We start from the raw sequence: 21,371 nt of genomic DNA, 5'->3' as shown, positions 1-21,371 counted from the left end.
ATAGATAGATAGATAGATAGATAGATATAGAGGTGAATCTGAATAGATTTTTAAGGTTGTACATAGAACTGAATCAGGCTGAATTTATTGATATGGGCTTGCTGAATGGAGATTCCAAATTTAAAATAGAAGTTTACAGACTTTGTAGAATGCAAAAAGTTTGTTTGTATGGTTTGATGAAGCATTTGTCAAAAGACATCCTATTAAAATGGAGCTAGAGATTCCTAAAAAAATCCTTGGCTTGGAATTGATGAAGGGATTTTAAGGTTCAGGGAAGTTGGCATGTGAGTGCATTGTGAGTGAGTATACTCTGAGAACCCTAACCCTAAGACATGCTCTTCACTATAAGACATAAAATGGTGAGAGGAACAGTAGCACATTTGAAGAGCTTTATTCTCGCCCTTTTCCTGTGTCATATTTTAGGACTGGGGATACTGTTGCTCAGTTAGATGAATTAACTGTGGTAGATTTAGCTCAAAGTAGCAGGAGCCAAGAGTCAGCAGTGAATTGTCAAAGATGAGGTTATCATAATGGAAGCACAGGAAAAGCAATGTCCATAATTGTTTGACCTGTGATGGGTAGCACAGGTAAAATGAATGTTATGGTGGCATGACTTGTATAGACCTATGGTGTTTCCAGAAATGAAATAAGCAAAAAGCCTACTGCATTTTTAATCTATATAAGCAAAAATAAGTCTCAGACAAATGAAAGAAAAGCTACATTTAATAGTGACAAGAGGCAATCTCATCTGGTGAACTATTTCTAGACTTGAGCCAGTTTGCAGACCAGAATCCCTGTAATGAGGAAATGTCAGTTTCCCCCTGGAAGGACATTGCTAAAATATGTAAGAGTTTTACTGTTAGTCTTTCCATAAACACACTAATGGCCTTTACATATATTAGAGGAAATGCAACATTGGTTCCAAGAGTTGCGTGCTGCTGTGATGACCATGTGTTTTTTGTTGTTGTTGTTTTGTTTTGTTTTGTTTTTTACTGGACTGTGGAAGGACTTTGGAAATTTAGACTACTAAGCCCATTGAGCCTTTAAAGATTGATGAGCGCTTAGAAGATGAGAGTGTTGAAAGAAAGAAAGAAGATGAGAGTGTTGCAGACAATGGATGCCTGGCTTGTAAAACTTCAGAGGGAAGCACAGACTGCCTGGGCTATTTATGTAATATCTTGCATTAAGAAACTGTGGCTGTGGTCATTTGTGGCTGAAGAACTAGCTGTGATTACCAAGACACTAGCACCGCTGAGTGAAACCTTTGTTTTACTGGAACAATTCATGGTGGTTAGCTAGAGCTTAAAAATAATGGTAATTAAAAAGAGGCCAGCATCACTAAAGTGAAATCTTCTAGGAAGTGTTTTCTCAGAGTCAGCACACAGAATAGTTGTTCTAAAAGAGGACAAGTTTGTATCTTGTGCTGGCATCTAACTTTGTAGTGTAAGAATCACCCCAATGGTACTGGATTTGAAGTCATGGGTAATAGCAGGGGCTTCTCACTGTGTAGAAGCACTGGAGTCCCTGAAGAAAGGCACTGCTAAAAGACTGTTGAAGAGGCTACCAGTGAAAGTTCAGTGCAGTTGCAGTTGAAGACGATTTTTGAGGTGCCAATATCATAGGACAACTGGCTAAAACAGGAGCAGCCATGTAGGGGAGCCGGGCTGAGCCTTGCAGACTGTATACTGCAGAGGGGCTTATGGGACTTGCGGGTAGTGGGGACCCAGAAAAGGGGAAATCATTTGAAATATAAATAAAAACTATATCAATAAAAAAAAAAAGAAATGGAGAAGTGGCCCAAGTGTCCAGATCCTCAGCAAATCCCAGCCACTGGACACTAAATTATTTACAGTTTTAAGTTTCGTTTTCCTTTGTTCACATGGTGATTTTGCCCAGGTTCGTTATTCTTGAAGTCAGAAAGTATTTTCTTTACATTGGTTTTACAGGTGCCACCAGTTGAAAGGCATTTAACTTTTAAAGGAGATTTTGGAGTTTTAAAGGAACTCATGGGCAAATGAGAGGAGGGATGAGGTGAAGAACTCTGAGAGGGGGACAACATTTAGGATGTAAATAAATAAAATAATTAATTTAAAATTTTAAATAAGTAAATAAAGGAACTGGATTTTTTAAAGAGGCAAATTTTAAAATGTTTTAATTTGTATAGACTGCAGTACTTTTAATGTGTAATATGTTTTATATTGTGATATTTATTAATATGTGATGGTGGTGATAAACAAGAAAGAAAGGGTTGTGGCTTAATAATGATGTGCTCGTGTGTCAAGTTTACAAGGCATGAATTGTACTGCCTAGTTTTATTTCAACTTGACATAAAACTACATATGAGCTATAGTCAGCTGAGCAGAGGGCACATCAGTTGAGAAATTCCCTCTATAAGACTGATCTGTAGGAAAACTACAGGTAATTTTTCTTAATGATATGAGAGGTCCAAGGACCTTGTAGGTTGTGCCAGCACTGGGCTGGTGGTCCTGGGTACAATAAGAAAACAGACTTAGCAAGCCATGAGGAGCCAGTCAGTAAAGGCCACTAATCAGCACTCCTCCATGGCCTCTGTATCATCTCCTGCCTCCAGGTTCCTGCCCTGCTGTTGTTCCTGCTCTGACTCCCCTCAGTGATGGACAGTTACCTGGAAAAAAGATAAAGCATTTCCTCTTCCAAAATGTTTTTGGTCATGGCTGCATTTCATTACAGCCTCAAAAACACTAATTTTAAGACAAAATTAGTATCTTGTTACTAGATATATATATATATATATATCTACATATAAATTTCTCACAAACTTGTGTTGGTCCTGGAAATCTATAGTTATTTTCAAATGGGATATTGAAACCTCATTGCATGCCTTAGGTAAACAAAGGGTATGGTGGTGGCAAGTCTTAATAACTAACTACTTTAATTCTGCCTAGTGGGTTTATTCCTATAAATAAAGATCCATTTTAACTTTGTTTTAAATTTTTTATTATTTTTTTATTATGTGCGTGAGTGTCTGAATATCTGCATGTGGTCATGTATACAAGAGCACAAGTATCTTCTAAGGCTAGAAATTGCAGGAAGGTTTAAAACATATAACTTGGGTGGTGGGGACCAAACTGCAGTCCTCTGGAAGAGCATCAAGCACCCTTAACTACTGAGACTAACCATAACCCTTCCCCTTGCTTGTAAGCTCTCATGTAAGCACATAATCATACCTATTTGTAGGATACAATGTGACATTTTGAAACATGGATGCTATGCTGTGTAATGTTTAAGATCAGTTAAATGTTAAATATCTGTCATCGATCGTAAAAATAAAGTCACTGTTTGCAACTTATTGAAATATACAGAACTTTATCACTATTTTAGTCACTATGCTGTGCAGTAATAAACTACAAATCCATCAGTGATGTCTAATGATAACTCAATACCCACTGATCAAAATTTATTTGTCTCCCTGCTCTCTGATAACTGCCAAGATACTTTTTAATTCTTTTCTCTTTTTATTTATTCTTCTGTCATACAGTACATACCAACCACAGCCTCCTCTCACTCTACTCCCATCCCCGCTCTCTACCTCCCCTCCCCTCCCCTCCCCTCCCCTCCCCTCCCCTCCCCTCCCCTCCCCCAGATGCACTGCTCACTATTTTTCTTCAGGCAAGAGTAGACCTCCCAGGTATATCTACTCAACGAGGCATAACAAGATGTAATAAGCCTCGGCACAAACACTCATATCAGGTTGGACAAAGCAACTCAGTAGGAGGGGTCCAAGAGCAGGCAAAAGAGTCGAAGACAGCTCCATTCCCACTGTTAGGAGTCTCACAAAACTACTAAGCTATACAACCACAGCATGTGTGCAGATGACCTAGCACAGTCCCATGTAAGATCTGCGATTTTCCCTCCAGTTTCTGTGAGTCCCTAGGAGTGCTGTTTAGGTGATTCTATTGGCTTTGTGTCTCCTGGTATCCTAAACTACCCCCTGGCTCCTACAATCCTTCTTCCCCCCCCCCCTTCTTCCCAAGTTCCTCCTAATGTTTGGATGTATGTCTTTGCATCTATTCCTATCAGCTGCCAGAGAAAACCTCTCTGATAACAATTGGCTAGCCACCATCCATGAGTATAGCAGAATATCATCAGAAATTTTTTGTCTGTCATGTTTGACTCTACCTTAAGTCTCTGGACCACCCACCTGCCCATCCAAACAGTTCCAAGCATTTGCCCCCTCTCATGGCTCTGGTCTCATATTAGACCAGTCATTGGCTAAACACTCTCACAAGCTTTCAGTCACCATGGCCAGAGCACATCTTACAAGACAGATTGTGGATCAAAGGTTTAATGGCTGGATTGGTGTCCCAACTTTGAAAGCCTTGCCTGGTTACAGAAGATGGATGGTTAGGCCTTTCTCCTCCATTACTAGGCATCCCTGCTAGGGTCACACTCATAGGTTCCAGGAAGCTTACACTACACTAGGCCCTATAAATGTCCCCCTATTCCAGTCATAATTCCCTGTACTCTCTTCCTTCTTCCCTGATCCCACCTGTTCATACGTCTACTCTTAACCTCCAAGATCTTTTTTATTTTGATTTCTTGTATGACTAAGATCACACAGTACTTGTCTTTGTGTGCCTTGTTTATTTCACTTAATGGAAAAATCTCCACTTCTAACTATGGTTGCTGCATTGGTGAGATTTCATCCACTTGTAGCTGAATAACATTTTATTGTGCATCTGTACACATTTTCTTTAGCCATTACTAAGCTGAAAACTGGTATGAATTTTATTTTGTTTTATTTTTGTGGTATGCTGAAATGGAACAAGACTCTTGCTGTTTGTAGGCTTTCAGTCAAACCCTATTTTAAGCCACACATCACAGTTTTACCCTCTGATATGTTGAGATTCTGGGTTCTAGGTCTCTCCAGCGAGGGCCATTAAAAGCAGCCTGGTTTAGGGCTGAGCTAGGTTTAAAACCCTGGTAGTCAGTAGGCCTTTGTCATGCTCCTAGACATAAGGCTCCTGCCATGAGGCCGCAGCTCTCTACTCCACAGGTCTGTGGCCATCAGTCATATAAGGGCAATGCCCCCAAGCCCCTCCACAAGTAAAGGATGTGACCACATACCCTCAAGTTAGATCTCCATTTTAATGAGATACCTAAAGGCCTAAAGGGCTTAGCCAATTAAGCTTTCCTTCCCAGATACTCCTCCCTACAAAAGGTATTTAACCTCAAGCCCAACCTGAGAAAGTAGGGTACAGTTTCACTCATCACAACTTTATGCCAAGACAATAAATGCTTTAAAACCATTAGCTGCCTCTTTTCATGGGGACCGACCATGCTAGAGCAATGGAGCAAGTCTTCCTCTAAAAAGCTTCATCTAGTTTCCTGCAGGAGGCCTCTCTGCCCTCCCAATCATTTACTCCATCAAGCTAAGCAGCCTGAAGAACAAGCCAAGGACCCACTCAACCCCAAGGGCCTCAGCCAGAGCTCTCTCCCTACCCTTCCCTCTCAGTCCCAGGCCAGATCCAGCCCGTGGGCCCCCATTCTGTTCTCAGCTCTTCCACAACATGGTAACTCAAACTCTCTGCTCCCACTACAGACCACTACATCAGAATCTCTGCTGTTGTAACAGTACTCACAGGAGATTTTGATGTAAGCCAAAATTTAGAATCACTAGCCTAGCATAATAGGACACAACTATCTTAAAAATTATATGCATAACTGCATAGAATTGTAGTTCTCAGGAGAGAGAAGGGTCAGTAGAAAGAGATGCCCCTGGATGAGTTGAGAGCTGTGCTGTCTATATGAGAATATTTAATTTCAAGAACTAAAATATAGATTTTTTAATGACCCCTTATAAAGTTTTTAAAATGGAAGAAAAATATTTGATTTATCATATGGTACCTTTTAGTTATTTGTCACAGACTACATTTTCTGCATTCCTTTCAACTTTTGTTCAGAAAGAAGAAAAATGTTAAGTTTATATGTTCTAGAATCAGATACATCTAGTTTCAAATATCAATACCTCAACCCTTATGTATTAATTTCTTTTAATTTCCTTCATCTAGAAAACTGAAAATATAATCATTGGCATTCTTTTATAAGGCCATCGTATGAGCTGAAATCATTTCATATACAGCATTGTTTTGCGTGAAGGATGATCTCTGGCTTTTTTTTAATTTTTTTACTCGATATAATTTATTTACATTTCAAATGATTTCCCCTTTTCTAGCCCCCCACTCCCTGAAAGTCCCGTAAGCCCCCTTCTCTTCCCCTGTCCTCCCACCCACCCCTTCCCACTTCCCCATTCTGGTTTTGTCGAATACTGTTTCACTGAGTCTTTCCAGAACAAAGGGCCACTCCTCCTTTCTTCTTGTACCTCATTTGATGTGTGGATTATGTTTTGGGTATTCCAGTTTTCTAGGTTAATATCCACTTATTAGTGAGTGTATACCATGATTCACCTTTTGAGTTTGGGTTACCTCACTTGGTATGATGTTCTCTAGCTCCATCCATTTGCCTAAGAATATCATGAATTCATTGTTTCTAATGGCTGAATAGTACTTCATTGTGTAGATATACCACATTTTTTGCATCCACTCTTCTGTTGAGGGATACCTGGGTTCTTTCCTGCATCTGGCAATTATAAATAGGGCTGCTATGAACATAGTAGAGCATATATCCTTATTACATGGTGGGGAATCCTCTGGGTATATGCCCAGGAGTGGTATAGCAGGATCTTCTGGAAGTGAGGTGCCCAGTTTTCAGAGGAACCGCCAGACTGATTTCCAGAGTAGTAGTAACAATTTGCAACCCCACCAGCAGTGGAGGAGTGTTCCTCTTTCTCCACACCCTCTCCAACACCTGCTGTCTCCTGAATTTTTAATCTTAGCCATTCTGACTGGTATAAGATGAAATCTCAGGGTTGTTTTGATTTGCATTTCCCTAATGACTAATGAAGTTGAGCATTTTTTAAGATGCTTCTCCGCCATCCGAAGTTCTTCACGTGAGAATTCTTTGTTTAACTCTGTACCCCATTTTTTAATAGGGTTGTTTGGTTTTCTGGAGTCTAACTTCTTGAATTCTTTATATATATTGGATATTAGCCCTCTATCTGATGTAGGATTGGTGAAGATCTTTTCCCAATTTGTTGGTTGCCGATTTGTCCTCTTGATGGTGTCCTTTGCCTTACAGAAACTTTGTAATTTTATGAGGTTCCATTTGTCAATTCTTGCTCTTAGAGCATACGCTATTGGTGTTCTGTTCAGAAACTTTCTCCCTGTACCGATGTCCTCAAGGGTCTTCCCCAGTTTCTTTTCTATTAGCTTCAAAGAGTGTCTGGCTTTATGTGGAGGTCCTTGATCCATTTGGATTTGAGCTTAGTACAAGGAGACAAGGATGGATCAATTCGCATTCTTCTGCATGCTGACCTCCAGTTGAACCAGCACCATTTGTTGAAAAGGCTATCTTTTTTCCATTGGATGTTTTCAGCCTCTTTGTCGAGGATCAAGTGGCCATAGGTGTGTGGGTTCATTTCTGGATCTTCAATCCTGTTCCATTGATCCTCCTGCCTGTCACTGTACCAATACCATGCAGTTTTTAACACTATTGCTCTGTAGTATCGCTTGATGTCAGGGATACTGATTCCCCCAGATTTTCTTTTGTTGCTGAAAATAGTTTTAGCTATCCTGGGTTTTTTGTTGTTTCAGATGAATTTGATAATTGCTCTTTCTAACTCTGTGAAGAATTGAGTTGGGATTTTGATGGGTATTGCATTGAATCTGTATATTGCTTTTGGCAAAATGGCCATTTTAACTATATTGATTCTACCGATCCATGAGCATGGGAGGTTTTCCCATTTTTTGAGGTCTTCTTCCATTTCCTTCTTCAGAGTCTTGAAGTTCTTGTCATACAGATCTTTCACATGTTTGGTAAGAGTCACCCCAAGATACTTTATACTGTTTGTGGCTATTGTGAAGGGGGTCATTTCCCTAATTTCTTTCTCAGCCTGCTTATCCTTTGAGTATAGGAAGGCCACTGATTTGCTTGTGTTGATTTTATAACCTGCCACTTTGCTGAAGTTGTTGATCAGCTGTAGGAGCTCTCTAGTGGAGTTTTTTGGGTCACTTAGGTAGACTATCATGTCGTCTGCAAATAATGAAAGTTTGACTTCTTCCTTTCCAATTTGTATCCCTTGGACCTCCTTATGTTGTCGAATTGCCCGAGCTAGTACCTCAAGTACAATATTGAAAAGATAAGGAGAAAGGGGGCAGCCTTGTCTGGTCCCTGATTTCAGTGGGATTGCTTCAAGTTTCTCTCCATTTAGTTTGATGCTGGCTACCAGTTTGCTGTATATTGCTTTTACTATGTTTTCATATGGGCCTTGAATTCCTGTTCTCTCTAAGACTTTAAGCATGAAAGGATGCTGAATTTTGTCAAATGCTTTTTCAGCATCCAATGAAATGACCATGTGGTTTTGTTCTTTGAGTTTGTTTATGTAGTGGATTGCATTGATGGATTTCCGTATATTGAACCAACCCTGCATTCCTGGGATAAAGCCTACTTGATCATGGTGGATGATCGTTTTGATGTGTTCTTGGATTCGGTTGGCAAGAATTTTATTGAGTATTTTTGCATCGATGTTCATAAGGGAAATTGGTCTGAAGTACTCTTTCTTTGTTGGATCTTTGTGTGGCTTTGGTATCAGCGTAATTGTGGCTTCGTAGAAGGAATTGGGTAGTGTTCCTTCTGTTTCTATTTTGTGGAATAGTTTGAAGAGTATTGGTGTTAACTCTTCTTTGAAGGTCTGATAGAATTCTGCACTGAAACCATCTGGTCCTGTGCTTTTTTTGGTTGGAAGACTTTCTATGACTCCTATTTCTTTAGGCTTTATGGGACTGTTTAGATGGTCTAGTTGGTCCTGATTTAATTTTGGTATTTGGTATCTGTCAAAGAAATTGTCCATTTCCTCCAGATTCTCCAGTTGTGTTGAGTACAGGCTCTTGTAGTAGGATCTGATGATTTTTTGGATTTCCTCAGTTTCCGTTGTTATATCTCCCTTTTCAGTTCTAAGTTTGTTAATTTGGATACTTTCTCTGTGCCCTTTGGTCAGTCTGGCTAAGGGTTTATCTATCTTGTTGATTTTCTCAAAGTACCAGCTCCTGGTTTTGTTGATTTTTTGTATGGTTCTCTTTGTTTCTACTTGATTGATTTCGGCCCTGAGTTTGATGATTTCCTGCCTTCTACTCCTCCTGGGTGAAATAGCTTCTTTTTGTTCCAGGGCTTTCAGGTGTGTCATTAAGCTGGTAATGTATGCTCTCTCATTTTCTTTTTGGAGGCACTCAGGGCTATGAGTTTTCCTCTAAGCACCGCTTTCATTGTGTCCCATAGATTTGGGTATGTTGTGTTTTCATTTTCGTTGTGTTCTAAAAAGTCTTTAATTTCTTTCTTTATTTCTTCCTTGACCAAGGTATCATTGAGTAGAATATTGTTCAGTTTCCACGTGTATGTGGGTTTTCTGTTGTTTTTGTTGCTATTGAAGATCACTTTTACTCCATAGTGATCTGATAGGAGGCATGGGATTAGTTCGATCTTCTTATATTTGTTGAGGTCTGACTTGTGTCCAATTATATGGTCAATTTTGGAGAAGGTACCATGAGGTGCTGAGAAAAAGGTATATTCTTTTGCTTTAGGGTGAAATGTTCTGTAAATATCAGTCAAATCCAATTGGTCCAAAGCTTCAATTAGTTTTACTGTGTCCCTGTTTAGTTTCTGTTTTCCCGATCGGTCCATTGAGGAAAGTGGAGTGTTGAAGTCCCCCACAATTATTGTGTTAGGTGCAATGTGTGCTTTGAGCTTTAGTAAGGTTTCTTTTACGAATGAGGGTGCCCTTGCATTTGGCGCATAGATGTTCAGAATTGAAAGTTCTTCTTGGTGGATTTTTCCTTTGACCAGCAAGAAATGTCCTTCTGTGTCTCTTTTGATGACTTTAGGTTGAAAGTCAATTTTATCTGATATTAGAATGGCTACTCCTGCTCGTTTCCTGTGACCATTGGCTTGTAAGATTGTCTTCCAGCCTTTTACTCTAAGGTAGTTTTTATCTTTGACACTGAGGTGTGTCTCCTGTATACCGCAAATTGTAGGGTCCTGTTTCCTTATCCAGTCTGTTAGTCTATGTCTTTTTATTGGGGAATTGAGACCATTGATGTTAAGAGATATTAGGGAATATTGATTATTACTTCCTGTCATTTTTGATGTTCTTTTTATATTTGAGTGGTTATCTTCTTTTGGGTTTGATGAAGGAAGGTAACTATCTTGCTTTTTCCAGGGTGTAGCTTCCCTCCTTGTATTGGAGTTTTCCTCCTATTATTCTTTGCAGAGCTGGGTTTGTGGAAAGATATTGTGTGAATTTGGTTTTGTCATGGAATATCTTGGTTTCTCTATCTATGGTGAATGAGAGTTTTGCTGGGTATAGTAGTCTTGGCTGACATTTGTGTTCTCTTAGAGTCTGCATGAGATCTGCCCAGGATCTTCTAGCTTTCATGGTCTCTGGTGAGAAGTCTGGTGTGATTCTGATGGGTCTTCCTTTATATGTTACTTGGCCTTTCTCTCTTACTGCCTTTAATATTCTTTCTTTGTTTAGTGCATTTGGGGTTTTGATTATTATGTGACGGGAGGTATTTCTGCTCAGGTCCAGTCTGTTTGGAGTTCTGTAGGCTTCTTGTATATTCATAGGCATCTCTCTCTTTAAGTTAGGAAAGTTTTCTTCCATAATTTTGTTGAAGATATTTGCTGGCCCTTTCTGTTGTAAATCTTCACTCTCATCTATACCTATAATCCTTAGGTTTGGTCTTCTCATTGTATCCTGGATTTCCTGGATGTTCTGGGATACAAGCTTTTTGCATTTTGCATTTTCTTTGACAGTTGAGTCAATGGTTTCTATAGTATCTTCGGCATCTGAGATTCTTTCTTCCATCTCTTGTATTCTGTTGTTGATATTTGCATCTATGGCCCCTGATTTCTTCTCAAGGTTTTCTATCTCCAAAGTTGTCTCCCTTTGTGATTTCTTAGTTGTTTCTACTTCTGTTTTTAGGTCCAGGATGGTTTTGCTCAGTTCCATCATTTGTTTGTCTGTGTTTTCCTGTAATTCTTTAAGAGATTTTTGTGTTTCCTCTTTCATGACTTCTGCCTGTTGACTCAAGTTCTCCTGCATTTCTTTAAGTTTTTTTTTTTTTTGCCTTTCTTCTTTATTGGGTTCTATCTCTTGGGCCTTATTCTCCTGCATTTCTTTAAGTGCTTTTTGTGTTTCCATTATATGGGTTTCTAGCTTATTCATGTTCCCCTGTATTTCTTTAAGAGATTCATTCATGTCCTTTTTGTGTTCTTCTAGCAGCATCATGAACAGTGATTTTAAATCCAAATCTTGTTTCTCTGGTGTGTTGGCATAACCAGGACTTGCTGATGTTGGAGAGTTTGGTTCAGATGCTGCCATATTGCCTATATTTCTGTTAGTAGCGTTCCTGCGTTTGCCCTTTGCCATCTTGTTCTCTGGAGCTAATTGGTCTTGTCTCCGGCTGGTGTTTCAGCCTCCTGAGAGGCTCTAGGGCTATTTCTGCAACACTGGAGGGCAGGGTTTCCCCTGTTGCAGATTTCTGATGTGCTTTCCTCCTCTTGGGTGCCCTTGCAGCCCTAGTGTTCTTTGCCCCAGATTGTGTCTGTGAGCCAGAAGGTGCACGTTTGCTCCTTCAGGGAGTGCCGAGGCTGTATGCTGCAGGGACCTTTTCTGGGTGCTGATCTCTCTGCTGGGCAGCAGAACTCCCAACCAGGTTGGTGCACACAAGGCTAGCCTAGCTGCTCATGCCCTGAGTCTAGGCAAAAGCCTGGCAGGCCAATGTTGGAGCAAAGTTCCCCTCAGCTGTGAGTGTTAATTGGGTCTGTCAGGTGGCTAGGATGGTGGCGTGCGCACGCTCCCTGAGAGTGCTGGGAGAGTCTGCTGGGCTAACAACCTTCTGGCCAGGTCAGCACACACATGACCCACTGAGCAGCCGAGGGCCTGGGGGCAGTCCAGGGCCTGACCATCTGAGACCCCTGCTATGTCCGCCTCAGGCTATGCCTGTTTGCTGGTTTGGTTTTGTCTGCTGGGTCTCTCTGGCTTCCCGTAGGCAAAATGGCGGCGGAGTGCGCCAGCCCGGGGGCAAACAAGCTCCTGGCTGGGTTGGCACACAGATGGCCCACCGAGCAGCCCAGGACCTGGGGGCAGTCCAGGGCCTGACCGTCTGAGACCCCTGCTATGTCCGCCTCGGGCTATGCCTGTTAGCCGGTTTGGTTTTGCCTGCTAGGTCTCTCTGGCTTCCCTTAGGCAAAATGGCGGTGGTGCGCAAGCCGGCCTGGGAGAAAAAACCTCCTGGCCGGTTTGCACCCCGGTGCCCCCCCCCATCAGCCCAGGGCCTGGGTGCAGGCCAACGCCCGTCGGGCTTAGACCCCCGCGATGTTGGTCTCGGGTTATATTTGCGTACCTCAGTCTGATTTCTCTGGCGACCGAGAACCAATATGGAGGCCTCGTAACTGACTGGCGGGAGGCAGAGTTCTGATGTCGATCTATGTTTTTGAATGAGTGATTTTATTAAGCACTTAGCAAGAAATTGTAAAAGGACAAATAGAAAAATGCAGATAGAAGTAGCAGATAGATAGTGAACTTCATTACATTGGTACTTACCACATCCAGAAACTGTTGGGAGTACCCAAATTGGAGGAGGAAACAAAAGTAAGATCAAGGCAGGTATTTACAGCCCACAGCAGAAATGCCTGGGAAAATCCAGCTAGAGTTCCTGACTGAGATTTATTCTGAGAGATTAGAGTGTCTATCCATTGATCTGTTTCTGGATTCTCATTCCCATGGTGGCATTTTTATGCCACTGACTTACCCATAACAACCTCCATTGGAAGTGATTTACTATTAGCTAGTGTGAAGGGCATTCTATTTTACTACCTTTAGCTGTTTATTGTTCTCATTTTTTCCCTGTTACAGGGTCAAGAGTCCAGCCTGCCCCAGAGCTGGAACTCTTGTAGGACACTTAAAATAAATATCCTTTCTTATTCTTAGAGTCAGCTCCCAACAAGGTGTGATGATTTATAATATAAATATGATTTATAGTGCAAGTAGTTAATCCCCAGACAGAGAGCAAATCTTCTATAAAGATTAATTTCCTGCCCCTAGAGGCATTTGCAGGTGTGGCTGCTGTGTCAGATGTGCATCAGTAGGTGGCAGAGAGGAGAAAGTCTATGACTATACTCAGTGTTATGACCTATGAACATCTGAATGATTAGTTGCCTAACATTCACTGAAAAAAAAAAGCAAGCAAGCCTGAAACTACCACTTATCTAGCACCAGGGTCCAGGACAAGGAACTAGCCTGAGATGACCACCAGTCTAGCACCAGGCAGGACTGCATGGGCTCCCAGGATTGGAGCAAGCCAGAGACTAGAAGAACCATCCCTGGGACCTTGGGCCCTGGGCAGGAGTGAGCCCAAGACAGACACCTCTCAAAGGACCACTTAGGCAGGCTGGTTGAGGAGCCATGGAGCCTTGACAGGGAGCGAAGCTAGCCTGAGATGCCACCAGTCCATTGGTACTCAGGCCTTGGAGGGCAGACCAGGCTGAGATGACCTGTGCAACATGATATAATGCATGAGCAAGGTATAGCACTCCTGAGATAACTCCAGATACTCAAAGAGCCGTGGCGCCACTAAGGGAAGCAAAAGAGTGGGTCGCTGCACTGAGCCAGCTTCAGTACTCAGGACATTACAGAAGTTATAGACAAACCACCCATGAACATGGAAAAGCTGGCCCTACCACTCATCTCCCATGTGGTGGCATGTATGAGGGAAAGAAACCCTCATTGCCCCTTCCCCTTACCACCTGTGGTAGGTGGGAGACCTGGCCCTGGTGTCAGGAGAGCAGGAGAACTAGCCTTGACCCCCCACCAGTTGAAGTACTCAGAAAAACAGGTCCTGCATTTCCTTGGAACACAAACATAGTAGAGCTGACTCTGGTAACAGGGGCTTAGGTGAGCCAGCCCAGGGTACAGGAGAGCTGGCCCCACCATTTATCTGCCATACAGTGATATGGGTGGAGATGAGATGTTCCTCCTGCCCCTTGCCAACTACAGCAGACTGGAAAGCTAGCCCTAAAGTCATCAGAGTGGGAGAGCTGGGCCTGCCCCTCACCTGCTGCAGCACAGTAGAGCTGGCCTGGATGTGGGGGTTGTGTCTGATATTGCCTGGTACCAAACCAATGACTCATTTCAATGAACATCTGTAAGGAAAGAAGTGTGGACAAGAAGGTGTACTGTGGGACACCTGTGACACACTAGAGCTTATACAGTAAGATTTATTTTCTCTGTTGGGGAGAAGGTTGCAATGGCAGAGGGCAGGTGTGAGGTGAGAAGAAGATGAGTGGGATTGGGGTGCATGATATGAAATTCACAAAGACCCAATACAAAGTTTTAAAAGAGAATAGTTACTTAATAAGCATTCTATTTTTGTACTTCGACCATGCTTTAAGTTATTGGCATCTCAGCCCCATACATTACAATAAGAATTTTGTTGAAGATGTGTATTTTTAATTTTTTAAAATTTATTCTTTTCTCACCCAATTCATTGTAACCACAACTTCCTCCTCCCAATCTCCCAACCCTCCCCAACCTCTGCTCTTCCCCAGACACACTGCTCCTTCATTTCCCTTCAGAAAAGATCAATATAGTTTTGATGAAGAGATTTCAGTTTAAGATAAAAATAGCACTTATCTTATTGAAGTGCCAGATAATCTTTAATTACCTTTATTTAAAGTAGCAAGGACTTAGAGGCTCATATACAGAACTGGTACTTTAAGAGTTAACTAAAGTTCTTGTAAAGGCAGACACTAATGAGTAAGAGCTGAATAAAAACTATTGATGTACATTCTGGAGTCTATGCATATAAAATATGAGTCACCTCACTGACAGTGTGAAAAGCATGGTGACTGCTCTGACTCTTTCTGGGGTGCACACACTGAGCTTATGAACATTTCTCTTTGGTTTTATTTGACTTCCCTCTTGGCTGATGTCCTAAGATTTCTGTTTGTAAAATCATCCCACTTCAACACACTCTAACAACTTCTTCTAGACCAGTTTCTCAGTCACAGGAGCGTCCAATTGCCAGGCAAGTGTGATCAAGACATATCCCTGCCATGTGCCACCTCAAGCATATAAAGCTCAACTGGAGGGTATACCAAATTCGGGCACTTTGAAAATGCCCCTAAATGACAGGAGTATGAGTTCCACATCACACACACAAAAAAAAATTACCTCCCACACCCCATACACCACCACAGTCCACCATTCCAGACAGCTTGGTATTCCCCAACAGAATTACGCAAAGCATGCATTTCACATGCAGCTGAACAGTGTAGTTATTCAAGATGCCAAGTTTGAGAGTCAAGGTAGACTTACTAGGTCTCTTAAATGTGTGGTCTTGACCAATTCACTCTAACAGAAGGGTCAAGACTAACATTGCTTTTTTTTTATGTTGCCAGAACTGTGCTAAACCATAAGTATGGATTAACATACTAAATTCTACAGCAAACTATAAAGTTGATGCTATTATCCTCATCTTATAGGTGAGTAAATTAACTCTTATAGAAAAAGTAATTGTTAGTTTGCTAAAATTGCATAGGCAATTAGTAAGGGAGCAGGGATAGCAGTGAGTTCATCAGATTCTATAATGTTTTCGTTTGATGGATGTAATTGTATTGGCTTCCAGAAATGAGAAAAGTCAGAAAAACCTACAAAAAAAAGAAAACTCTCCAGAATATCAGAATAAAAATTAGTAGGAGTAAAAAAAAATAGTAGGAGTAGCAGCATAATACTAACACAGTGCTAGGAGTTAGAAACTGCCAAGAAACAGGAATGGTTGACAAGGTACCCAGGAAAACGATACAGCAGTTGTTCATTTTACAGATAAAAATCCATCTGGTTCTCCTCCACAATTAGCATGATAAATGATAAGTGATATAGTGCTGTCATTTGGACTTTTAATGGCCTTCTGAAAGCACAAAATGTAAGTGTCAATATTACTACTGTCCAACAGGTACAGAAAAATGTCAAGTCCAAAGTTCGAACAAAGAAGCATAAGGCTGTGCTGGTAGAGACAAGTCTCCAGAAAGAATGCATAAAAGGGGGACGGAAAAGAGTGGCAATATTATGAAGAAATTATGGATAACACTGAACAAGAGTGTAGATCAGATTTTCAGAAACACATGCCCTGTAAGTAGAATTTTTTGACTTCATAAAGAACACAATTTAAGTACTGTATATGTAGTACAATTGTAACTACTGAAATGCTACTACTACCACTCGGATTTTTGAAACATTGAAATTTTTGTTTTGTTGGAAATTAAATATAGGGTATTTGAGGCAGCAAAGCACTCGCCTAGCATATACAAAGGCCTACATGCTGATATACACCTGTCACTTGCTTACAGAGAGAATTCAAGTCCTGCCTGGGAAACATTTAGAGTCTGTAAGCAAGCTAAGAAAGAAATCAATATTGTTAGGTTATTGTCTTAGTTTCTTTTCCTCTTATTGTGATAAAATATCTAATAAAGGCAATTTAAGGGATAAAGAGCTTGCTCTTTCTCACATTATTGTCAAATTGTGGTAGAGAAATCAAAGAAGCATGGACATATAGCAGCAAGTCACAATCACATCCACAACCAGAAAGCAGAACGTTATGAATGCATGCTGCTATTCCATTCCCTTTCTTTGTTTATACAGTTCAGGAACCAGAAAACAAATGAAGTCATTTATAGCGGGCAGGCTATCCAACCTCAACACCAAAGGATGGCCCCTTGGTGTTCCTAGATTCTGTCAAGTTACAATTAAACTTTAATCATCACAGTCATATTGAGTTTAAGTGTGGGCTGGAATCCAAATAGGTGACTTTAACATAACAGAAGCTGATTGTCCTTCCACAGGAGTGGAGCGCTGTGGGACTGGAGTTTTGTTTGGCAATTTCCTCTTAACTGTAACAGTTTACCCTGGAAAAAGATTATTCATTAAGATTCAGGAAATAAGAAATCCACACGTCTCAAAAAGTTCCTGAAACTTACAAAATTAGCTAGGCCCCTCACCAAGCTTATATAAACGGTAAGAACTACTGGAAGATGATAGTCTCCAATATTACAAGGTGCAGGAATATTACAAGCCATGCAGGAAGTTCTAAGGATATAGCTGGTGTTTATTTCATGAGATAGACCTTTCAGTAAGACAGCTGCCTTTGATTTATTCATGCTCCTTTATGTCACTCCAATAAACTCATTGAATTATCAAATTGTACTTTGGTGAAATCTAGGTTAAGTAGAGGTTACATGTGGATAATTTCTCATGTCTCTCCATGAAAAGTTAACACAATAGAGCTCCAACTATACTGTGGATTAAATAAATGAGGTAATGTGGTTACAATTTAAATCTTTTTAATCAACCAGGAAATATGTTCCATGTACATAAAATCATAAAGCAAAAACTTACACTGGAGGGAATACACAATATTAAATCTTTGATTCATTTAGCTAATAGAGTCTTAGGTTTACAGGAGAATCTGAACAGTTTATGGCATATTGGTGGAGGTATAATCTGATAAATATGATGACAACTAGCAACAAATGTGACTTTTTATCGTGTTACTTTGTGCTATCTATGAAAAACAGTCTGCTTCCAGAGCAATGCCACATTTCCAGTTCTGCAGTTTTGTGTAACATCAGCAGAATAGAACCTAATGTCAGCAATGTTTTCCTGAACTGCTTGTATCTTATGTAGGAAGGATGTCATCTTGACAAAGAGAATATTATGTGCTAAACAATACAACACACTAAATCCTACCATTCAACAGTATAAGACAGGATTCAGTCATGTGTAGATTCAACTGTGCAAAAGTGTAATTAAAATAAAAGAAGCTACCAGTCTTATCATTTAACAAAGTTTATCTACTAATTTTTTTTTTATTTTTTTTTATTATTCGATATAATTTATTTACAGTTCAAATGATTTCCCCTTTTCTAGCCCCCCCACTCCCCGAAAGTCCCGTAAGCCCCCTTCTCTTCCCCTGTCCTCCCACCCACCCCTTCCCACTTCCCCGTTCTGGTTTTGCTGAATACTGTTTCACTGAGTCTTTCCAGAACCAGGGGCCACTCCTCCTTTCTTCTTGTACCTCATTTGATGTGTGGATTATGTTTTGGGTATTCCAGTTTTCTAGGTTAATATCCACTTATTAGTGAGTGCATACCATGATTCACCTTTTGAGTCTGGGTTACCTCACTTAGTATGATATTCTCTAGATCCATCCATTTGCCTAAGAATTTCATGAATTCATTGTTTCTAATGGCTGAATAGTACTCCATTGTGTAGATATACCACATTTTTTGCATCCACTCTTCTGTTGAGGGATACCTGGGTTCTTTCCAGCATCTGGATAACTTAATGTGCTTTGACCACCCAATAAACCTGAGAACTTTAGAGCACAAGTATTAAAAAATGCAAAAGTCAGTATTGTCCTTACTATATTAGGTTCAGTGAAAATTTTTATATTAAATTTTTTTCACAATTAAAATTAGCCTTGAGTCAGGTGACTCTAAATTGAGACATTTTAGTACGATCAACTTAACCGAAGCAGAGTTATAGCTCTTCTTGGTCAGGACTGCAACTTCTAGACCATAAAGATTTCCTTGGTAAATACAACTATGCAACTCTATTTACCCAGGGGAAAGAATTTTATCAAGTAACAGACGACTAAGATGAATTCCCACAGCAGTTCTCTCTGGGAAATCTTTGCTACCTGCAGTTTCTTTTCACTGTGTATCACTTTATTCTGCTATAGCTGACAGGAAGAAATCTCCCCTTCATGACAGCAAGGCTTCTTCAGAAATGCTGACTTCAGAATATTTCATACAGCCCTGTGAGTGATAGAACAAAACATTTTAACAAGGAGGAGATTTAGTCTCTGAACTTTGGCAATTTCTTCTTACCGTATTTATCTACAGTTTTGCTGAAATTGTTTTGACTATAATGGGTAAAATTGCACTCAAAACAAACACAGTTCTTCAGGAGTACAAATTCACTGCATCTCATTCAGGATGTTTTTATTTCTTAATTTTACTTTTCAACTTATGGTTCATAGTTGAGACCACAGTGAGAAATATATTTTGTAGAAACAGTCTCTTCAATCAGAAAGATAAGACTGTATTGGAAAGAATTTCATTTCAAGGTAACGTTTTTTAAGTATCTGGGTATAACATCTTTCATTCTCAGTGAGGGGATCCCGTCTCCCTAAAGCCTTTTCTTTGGCTTGCCCTCTTAAGTTCCACAGCTGCTCCTGTCTCTTTTCTTATCCTCCTATTCTTACTTACATCAGTCTTCTGAGTTGATGTGACACATGCTTCCGATAATATCCTCTATGTAGATGACTGCCCTGTCTACCCAACTAAAAGCAGTTTTTTCTGAGCTATAGTAATATAAAGCTACCTACTGAAATGTCTTCTTGAATATCTTAAGGATATATAATTGATCTTGTCTTCTTACCTTTGTATTGTATACTCCTATTACCATCAGTAAAGGACACTTTCTTTTTTTTAATTATTTTCTTTTTTTAAATTATTTTCTTCTTTTTTTAATATTTTTATTTTCTATATTCTTTGTTTACATTCCAAATGATTTCCCCTTTCCCGGATCCCCCCTCCCCATATGTCCCATAAACCTTTTTCTCTCCATCCCTTCTCCAATCACCTCCCTCCTTTTTCTCTGTCCTTATATTCCCTTCCAATGCTAGATCAATCCTTTCCAGGATCAGGACCCTCTCCATACTTCTTAATGGGAGTCATTTGTTATGTGATTTGTGCCTTGGGTATTCAGAGCTTCTGGGCTAATTAATATCCACTTATCAGAGATTCCATTCCATGTGATTGGGTTATCTCACTTAGGATGATATTTTCCAGATCAAACCATTTGCCTAAAAATTTCGTGAATTCATTGATTCTAATTACAGAGTAGTATTCCATTGTGTAAATATACCACATTTTCTGTATCCATTCCTCCTTTGAGGGACATCTGGGTTCTTTCCAGCTTCTGGCTATTATAAATAAGGCTGCTATGAACATAATGGAGCATGTGTCTTTATTGCATGCCGGGAAATCCTTTGGGTATATGCCCAGGAGAGGTATAGCAGGGTCCTCCGGAAGTGTCATGTCCAGTTTTCTGAGGAACCTCCAGACTGATTTCCACAGTGGTTGTACCATCTTACAGCCCCACCAACAGTGGAGGAGTGTTCCTCTTTCTTCACATCCTCGCCAACAACTGCTATCTCCTGAGTTTTTGACCTTAGCAATGCTGAATAGTGTAAGATGAAATCTCAGGGGTGTTTTGATTTGCATTTCCCTAATGATTAATGATGTTGAACATTTCTTAAGGTGTTTCTCAGCTCTCCGAAGTTCTACAAGTGAAAATTCTTTGTTTAGCTCCGTACCCCACTTTTTTTTTAAATTTGGTAGTGGCTTACCTTTAGGTTATTTTATTTTATTTTATTTTTAATATTTTTATTTTCTATATTCTTTGTTTACATTCCAAATGATTTCCCCTTTCCCGGATCCCCCCTCCTCATATGTCCCATAAACCTTCTTCTCTCCATCCATTCTCCAATCACCTCCCTCCTTTTTTTCTCTGTCCTTATATTCCCTTCCAATGCTAGATCAATCCTTGCCAGGATCAGGACCTTCTCCATACTTCTTCATGGGAATCATTTGTTATGCGATTTGTGCCTTGGGTATTCAGGGCTTCTGGGCTGATTAATATCCACTTATCAGAGATTGCATTCCATGTGTATATTTTTGTGATTGGGTTACCTCACTTAGGATGATATTTTCCAAATCAAACCATTTGCCTAAACATTTTGTGAATTAATTGTTTATAATTGCTGAGTAGTATTCCATTGTGTAAATATACCACATTTTCTGAATCCATTCCTCCTTTGAGGGGCATCTGGGTTCTTTCCAGCTTCTGGCTATTATAAATAAGGCTGCTATGAACATAATGGAGCATGTGTCTTTATTGCATGCCGGGGAATCCTTTGGGTATATGCCCAGGAGAGGTATAGCAGGGTCCTCTGGAAGTCTCATGTCCAGTTTTCTGAGGAACCTCCAGACTGATTTCCACAGTGGTTGTACCATCTTACAGTCCCACCAGCAGTGGAGGAGTGTTCCTCTTTCTCCACATCCTCACCAACACCTTCTGTCTCCTGAGGTAAACGACACTTTCATCACCTGATCTACAAAACAGAATTATCTTGGACTTTCCTTTACCTTCCATT

At 40.3% G+C, this 21,371-nt stretch overlaps 1 non-coding gene and 1 pseudogene across 1 annotated transcript; one reads left to right on the top strand and one right to left on the bottom strand.

Moving 5' to 3' along the window:
• LOC127687919 (serine/threonine-protein kinase Chk2-like) overlaps nucleotides 1–21,371 on the bottom strand; it is a 111,018-nt pseudogene that overhangs the window by 48,749 nt on the left and 40,898 nt on the right.
• On the top strand, nucleotides 13,188–13,320 carry LOC127688224 (small nucleolar RNA SNORA17). The gene has a single exon (XR_007978632.1). It is a non-coding gene; the product is annotated as a small nucleolar RNA SNORA17 (small nucleolar RNA).

The sequence above is a fragment of the Apodemus sylvaticus genome, chromosome 6 (assembly GCF_947179515.1).
Source record: "Apodemus sylvaticus chromosome 6, mApoSyl1.1, whole genome shotgun sequence".
NCBI lineage: Eukaryota > Metazoa > Chordata > Mammalia > Rodentia > Muridae > Apodemus > Apodemus sylvaticus.
Note: the sequence above shows the minus strand (reverse complement) of the source record. Positions and strands in the feature narration are given on the sequence as shown.